Source organism: Apis dorsata, unplaced genomic scaffold (assembly GCF_000469605.1).
Source record: "Apis dorsata unplaced genomic scaffold, Apis dorsata 1.3 scaffold_227, whole genome shotgun sequence".
In the NCBI taxonomy this organism is placed as follows: domain Eukaryota; kingdom Metazoa; phylum Arthropoda; class Insecta; order Hymenoptera; family Apidae; genus Apis; species Apis dorsata.
The window spans coordinates 578,060-586,067 of record NW_006263509.1 but is presented as its reverse complement, the minus strand read 5'-3'; the positions used below and the strand labels follow the sequence as shown (position 1 = coordinate 586,067).

General features: G+C 34.9%; 1 protein-coding gene across 3 annotated transcripts in view; it reads left to right on the top strand.

Moving 5' to 3' along the window:
- The first annotated feature begins 6,046 nt into the window (after positions 1-6,046).
- Positions 6,047-8,008, top strand: part of LOC102674648 (calcium-transporting ATPase sarcoplasmic/endoplasmic reticulum type) — a 43,743-nt gene continuing 41,781 nt past the window's right edge. The window contains exon 1 of one of the 3 annotated variants that reach the window (XM_006615621.2): positions 6,047-6,479. The gene's annotated coding sequence lies outside the window, so the exon portion shown is untranslated. Of the gene's footprint in view, positions 6,480-7,727; positions 7,956-8,008 lie in introns of those variants that run through there. The other 2 variants (XM_006615623.2, XM_006615622.2) reach the window with 2 other exon arrangements.

Below are 8,008 nucleotides of genomic sequence, written 5' to 3'. Positions count from 1 at the left end.
CCACGAGCCGATCGAGCTTCGATTCGTGGCTGTCATGACTGACAGACGCGATGACGGCGACGATGATGCTCGGTGACTTCCGGTCGGAAAGAATGCGTGACGCAACGATACGAGCCAAAGACCCGTTGTTGATTTTTCGAGTGCATGCGTGCGTATCGTTGCATCGTGCGTTTATTACATATATTGTATATTAAGGGAAAATTATAGAGGAAAGTTATGAAAGTTTTTAGAAATGAGATTATATTATTTTCTTTATTTAAACTGTTGTATTTAAAGTTTATACATGTTCTTTGATTTTTGAAATGTATGTATGATTGAAATGTGTATTTATTCAAGTAACAGAAAAATATTTGGAGAGAAAGCTATAATGGAAGATTGTAGATTTCAAGAAGAAGATTATTCTTTCAATTTTGAAGAAAGTTAAAAAGTTATGTGCAAATCCTTTGGAAAGAATCCTAGAATCAGGACATTAAAAAAAAAAAAAAAAAATAAGAGAACGAGAACATTATATGAGATGTAGAGAAAAGTATAGTAGCGTCACGTGTTGAAAGTGAAATTATGATAATGATTATCACATTTGGGATCTGGTAAATTAGTTAAAGGTTAACTATAAAATTAGATTTTGTACTTGTTCCAATATTATATGTAGATTGATTTACAATCTCCTTAACTTCTTATTAAGGTTCTGAAATATTTTGATAAAGAATTAGATTTATCTTTAAAATATAGAATAGAATTCAATTTATCTTTAAACTGGATTTTAGATACACGAAAAATTTCTGCTAGTGATTTATTTTTTCAAAGAAAATAAATTTTTTTGATCCATCTCTTTTAATCTGGATATTCGTCCACGATTTTCTTTCTCTATTTCTTTTTTTCTTTCGAGTATGGGATTTGAAGAAGTATTTAGATTTACGTCAGATAGATTTTGATAGTTGTTAAGTTGGTTCTTTATTATGATTCAACGTCATTGAAGATGATGTCGTTGAATGAATACGTTGATAGATATACGTGTTACACGTTTTCGAAATTGGTGGTTGAGTCTGAGAATGAATAGGAAATTATTAGTTCAGAATCATTTATAGATCTAAAAACGAATGACAGTATTAACAACAGAAATTATACTACAACATCATGCTTCTAAAAATGAAAATTCAATTTCTATAATATTTTCTGGAATAAATATATTCGAATAGGCATTTTAGTCTGCTACATTAAATTAAATAATAGAAGGATAGACAAGTGTCTGCTACATTAGATAAGACAAGCTCGTGTTGCAAAATACGACAACATTTTGCTTTTAAGAGTTAGATTCCATTCATTAATTTCTCACCATTGAATATCTCTAACAATATTATCCAAAATAAATATATTCTAATAGACAATGTACATATCTATTATATTAGATAATAGAAGAATATCTATATTTCAAATATAACATATTTAATATTTAATATAACTTTGCAAAAATTATGCTTTTAGAAGTTAAATTTCATGCTCTGTAACATCTCATTATTGAATATTATTTAAGACAAATTCAAATAGATAATACAATAAATATTAGGTAATTAGATTATTCTACAATACATAGCAACATTATGCTTCCAATAATTATCTCATAACTTGTAACCATTTCTTCGCTTCCTCGTTAAAAAGTGAACGTACCCAGGCTTTTTGGCCGCATATTTTTAGTCAACCGGCGCAGGATAACACGAAATTAGAACAGGCGGCCTTTGTACAAGCCGCGTCATTAGTTGTTTGCGAAGAGCACGCGTGTGTTACGCCCGATCCACTCGGTGTCCCTGGCGGGCATTATTGTTGCCAGAATCCAGAATAGACGTATCTCGCGCTCTGTCCCCCCGTAACCCCTATCTATCATCCCGAATCTCAACTTTGATCCTCCTCGATGGCTCGCTTGTATAAATCTTCTCGGGCTGTGTGTCTTGGATTCGACGTGATTTGTTGGTTGTACCTTGAACTTTGAATCTGTAGCTAGTCCTTGAAATATAACATGATTCTTACTATGTCCTGATGATTCAGGCGATTTTCATTCTTTTATGTTTATTGAATTTTTCTTTTATTTGTTGTTTTAGGAAAAAATATAATTGATGATAATTAGGAATGATGATTTGATAGTATGGATATTGGAGAGGAATTATGAATTTTGAAGATACAATAGAGATTGGAGATAATTTTAATTGATAAATATTTTTAGGAAAATAAAATAATAATAATTTGATTTAAAATTTGTAGTAATTGCATTGGAAGATTTTCATTGCTAATAATAAAATCTATTGATTAAAATTCAAAATTATTAATTATCAAGTTAACTGAAGTATCCAGATATAAATAATCACAAGTATCGCATTTACTATTGATATCTATAATTAAATTCTATTCTTCTCTTGAATACTATTAACACATTGCGAAACGTTCAATGGATCATTGATAGTATAAATGACAATAAATTCCATTGTGCAAACAAAGATATCCTATATATTATATCATTCGAATAAACTACAATAGGGATCATGAGGATCGTGTACAAATTTTCACTCGAATTTAAAGTTCTGCCAATTCGTTTGTTTTTCTTCAGTCTCAAACCGTGTCAAATACACTCCACGCTTTATTGCGGATACCGTTTCAACATTCTCTCTAATAGAAATAATCATCGTTTCTTCTTATCGTTCAAAGATTCACGCCGGGACAAATCCTATGGATCATTCGATGTCTGACATCCGGTGTCATCGTGGATGTTTAGCACGTCATTTATAAAAACGTTCATAAATAAAATGGGATTCGTCGGATCTCTAGGCGGATCAGCACGCTTCCAACACTCTATTTTCAGGATTTGCCTGGTGAAATTCACGTTAGACGTTGGTCTATCAAAATTTCCGCAACACGTGTTCCACTTAATAGAAGCTCGTTAGGGGGCAGAGTCCGATCAAGGCATTAAAACCGTAAACTTTGGATCTGCTGGGGATTAAATTCTATTTTTCGTGGAAAATTGTGTTTGATTATTCAGTTACCTTTGATAGAGAAACGAATTAATGCATCCGTTACGATATAATGTATGAAATAACTTGATCATCTTGAATATCTCATTTTTATTTAATGATATTTTAATTGTATAAAAATAATGAAAGAAGATGTACTTTTTTGTGAAATTTTTCTTCTGTAATTTTTAATTCGAATATTCGATAAAATTTGAGAGAGATATTTCTCACTTTTAATTGGTGTATTTATAGTAACAATGGAAATTTTCGAATATTAAATGTAAAGGATAAAAAAGATTCATACGAGTATGTCCCGAAACGTGGATACTCCGTTCGACTTTTACGTAACACTTTATCTTTTAAACACTAAAAATAACGTCATGCTTTGAACCGCGGCTTCGTGTAAGCGACGAAATAATAATGTCTATTTTTGTCGGCCATAATGAGAAAATACATCGACTATAAGTCTTTCACAAGATTTATTAGCAAATAATTTCATAGATGATCAACATATTTAAAAATCAGAAACATTTAACTTCCGATCCAATGTATTATTTCCGCAGGGGGGACTGACGGATTTTAGGATTTAATCTTGAATCTGTGAGTCCTTTGGGTAGTAGCGCACCCACGTACCCGAGCTTTCTATTAATTAATTATATTATTATGATGGCACGCACATTCTATCAATGAATTTGGTAAGGCATGAATCAGTTCAAAAGCTCTAACCTTTCAAAATTTTCTTTTTCTCAAATCCCTGACCGTCCTCGCGGTCGATCTTTCTTCGTTCCACTCGAGGACACATTTATCATCCATCAACGGTGTTTCTTCGAATCGAGTTTCCTGTTAAAAACATATTTCATTATTTAATAATTCATTAGAAGTTTGCTAGAAATTTTTTCCATGATCGATCTTCAATATATTTATTTTCGACTATTTTTGCGAGATCGAAGACGGGAGTGAGGATGAAACAGATTTAACGTATCAAGTTTTCACGGACGATGGACAGTAATGCGAATCGAGCACATAACTGTACCTCGTATATTAAAATGTATTTAGAATAGCACAAGAAGCAGAACATTGACCGTTGATCTTCTCTTCCTTCTTCTCTCTTCTTTCGGCTCCCAGACGTGTGCTCGGTTTTTGCTTTTAAGTTTCGTTCACAAATTATAATTGAATTCGAAAATGAATGAATAATCGACAAGTCAACATGCAAACTTACCTTAACAATTCCGATTAACAATCAAATTTTGATAAATTTTAAGAGAATAGATAAAAATGCGATAGAAATTTTTTTCAATCTAATTTATTGAGAATGCAATATAATGATTGCAATTTTAAAATCAACTTCAATTTAAGTATCTCGAAGTCAAGTGGCTTGATGTGAATCAGCCTTTATGCTTGAAGTGCCATCGCGTGGGAAGTTTATACTTCTTTTCTGTTTCTATTTATGAATAATATTCCTGGTAAAACTGGTGAACACTGTTGCATGGAAATGAATGGTTGAAGAATCTCGAATCAAAGATCTTCTATTCCTTGATCTATTTCTCGAAGAGAAATTTCTTGCCAAGAAATTAATAAAATTTATTTCAATTAAACTTTTGATCGACATCTTCTACTTGTAATTCCGTTCTTGAAAAACTAAATGTTGCAGAGTATACGTCTCACGATACATCGATAAACAAAATCGACGACACAATGTGAATGGAAAATTTCGCAAAAAGCGACAAGGACATTGAACGTTGGCAACCGACTTCCGATTGGAATAGCTGGTAAAACTGGGGACAACGAGTTTCGAGAGCGAAATTAGTGTGGAACAATTACGGAAACTAAAATGGCACGATCTTATTTTTAGGTTAGCCGCGTATTGGACCATAATTACATAACCAGTCGCAGTTTCTACAAGGTTCGCCAATCGGAACGTCCCTCGGCCATGGAAGATGATCGATCTATCGCCATGTTCGGCGCTTGATTGGCCTCTGAGTGTTACTAATCACTGGCCAAATAACAAATGGTCCCATCGTCGTACTCGATGGATTGTCTTTGTGAATTCTAGCTGATATCGCATTTGGACATAAGCCAACCACCTATTTTCGATCTTAAGAAAAATGCGTACCTTGAACGTTTCCAATAAGAGCATTGTGTATGCGTCAGAAAACTGGGTGATCGTTTGTTCAACAAACGATCTTGTGTGTGTAGGTATGTGCCATTAATGATATCAATTAGGTAAATTGTTTTGGATGTAAATTCATTTTTAATTAATCGATTCTTTATTTAAATAAGAATATGCAATTGCAAAGAATAATTGGAAATATCATTCAGTGCGGAATAACGAGGATAATAATGAGAATTCAAGGTTAATTTTATTTCACAGAATTCTTCAACATTAATTTTTAAATGAAACGTCTTACTCTTGAGAACCTGCCGGCTATAAGATCTTGAGCTCCTTCGACGTTACTCTATTTGAGGTCATTGAATTCCTTCTTACATTATATTTAAAAAAAGAAATATCTCGAACCCGATTTTGAATACATCTTAAAAAGAAGAAATATAAATACCATTAGTATCTCATAACAAGTAAGAACCATTTCCTCTCTCGCTATTTTACAAAATAATTTAATACATCATTTCAAAATACATTCATTCAGGTACTCTTTGCGCATTTCTCAAGATATAAATCCATATAATTATACCAAGTGCAAAAATCTACACGAAGTAAATACTCGAAAGAAGATTCAATGCACATCCAAAATGGCGGCGATGATGTCCTGGTCCTGTTAGATCCACTGGAAGAATCACGGTTCTCTGTGATTTCCCTCAAAATCGACTATTCGTAACAGTGAATCAATTACCGAAATTAAGGCGTCTAGTGGTCAAATTCGAAGGTTAAATGGAAAAAATTACAGCGACAAGCGACGACCGGGAGAAGGCTGTGCAGCAACCGCCGGGACCACTGGCTTCCGGCCAGAGTTTTCCCTCGTTCAATGTCTCGCCGCCAGGTAGCGACGCCTACGGACTATTTAAAGGAATTTCGGCGAGGTTCGTCGCTTCGTTTCGTTGAGCAGCGCAGGCGTTGCCCTTTGAATGTTTGTTTGTTTTCGTCCTCGACACCCTTCATGTAAAGAGGAAACCGGAGAAGGAGTGGATACCGCGCGTTCTCACTTTACGATGTTCAGGGAGGAGTAGCGGTAACACGGGGTCGTCGTATTAACGGAACAAGAGAGAAAGAGAAAAAGAGAGAGGAAGAGAAGCCTCGTTAAAGTTTGACGAAGTGTGACACACTTATTGTTTTCTGTTTTCTTTTTTTTTTCCTTTCCATTGTTCGATCCGCCACACATTCGCGCGTGGCCGATCGTAGAATCGCAAAGTGCAAGCAGGACCCAGTCCGCGCTGGTGCTGGTCCGGTTTTATACGATTACGAGAAGAAGAATTGGAAGAATTCGGTAAAGAAAGAAGAGGAAGAAGGATAATCGAGAAGAAGCATTGGTAAGTCTCTGCTTGCCGCGCGAGCAACATCATCAGGTGAACACAGGATGTTTCTGATACCAATATAGTGTTTTTGTGACCAACGATAACTACATGTATACATACAGTGTGAAACGAGATTAATGGGAGCTGTAGAAAGTGTTGTGTGACCGATAAAGCTAAAAAGGACTAGCCGAAATCGAAAACCGTGAAACGTTTTATTGTGGATCTTTTTGATGGACAGATCAATGGAGAGATCTAAAGTCTGGTTCTTGAAAGAGAATAGCCTAGTGTGTTGATCGAATTTCAACAACTTTTGTTCGGTGTACAGTGATCGATGAGTAATAAAAATTGGAGAGATCTTCGATGAAATTGGAAATTTAAGGAACTTGAAGTAATTACGAAATTGTGTACAATTAGATGAAATCGTATGTAATTACGATACGAAGATTTAGATTCGTATAGGAAATTTAATAAGTTAGTAATCGTGGATTATATATCGTATAAGAAGGATAAATTTAGTAACATTTTCTGTGCACGTGAAGATATCGAAAATTATGAAAGATCGTACGTCACGATCTATGATCAATTTCACGTTGTCAAAAGTATTTAGTGATATATATTGAATCAACGTCCAGCAAATATTGGTTACTTCAAAGTGTATCCATGTAGTCTAAGTAGCCAGCCAAACTAACACAATGTATATTGCCTCATTGGACGTGTCGATGTGAACCTCACGTTACATACAAACACGACCTCTACTTGTTTGCCAACAAACGTACTGCATTTCCTATCTTTATAGCACATCCACCATTGCATCTCATCTTCAAATAGAAACTGTTCCGCCACGCCGCCAACCATCCCGAATATTATATCATCGCCAATCTATTACCTAACGATCATCAACATTTAGACTAATTTTTATTCAAATGTTTCATTCTCCATCCTTGTACAAGCTTCTTTTAATCACAGCAAAAGCAAACGAAACTAATTAAGAAACTTCATTTTTATCATTAAATATTTCCCAAATTTATTAAAATTACACGATTCAAAAAAGTCAGAATATTCTCTTCTCTAAACCACAATTATCGAACAAAATTAACTATCTTCTAATTAGTGGAATAAAGATAGGAGTAGCTCGAGAGATAGTGATGAACATTGGCAAAGAGTGTGGCTGGTGGCCATCTCTGCCAAAATAATTAGGAAGTCGTCGTCAGAGACGTGCTAAAATGGTCCGCTGGGGCACGCGCGATTTGGCCGGCTAGTCGCGTCCCGGGCGTTCGAGCGAGCTGGTCGCCCGGTCTGTCGTTCCCAAGTGTTTCGCCAGTTCCATGCGACCAATTGACCAGCCTTAATCGTTTCGTCTGTCCACCTTGTCTGTTCATTCTGGCGCGCGATTTTCTTCGAAGTTTTCATCCGCGACTTTCAATTATGATCGATATTCGTTCAGGTTCCTCATTGCCACGAGATAATCACGCGTATTAACGTCGAAAGGGGGTTAGTTGGCAGGATTTTTCGAATATTTCTGTGTATTTGAATATTTTTTTCAT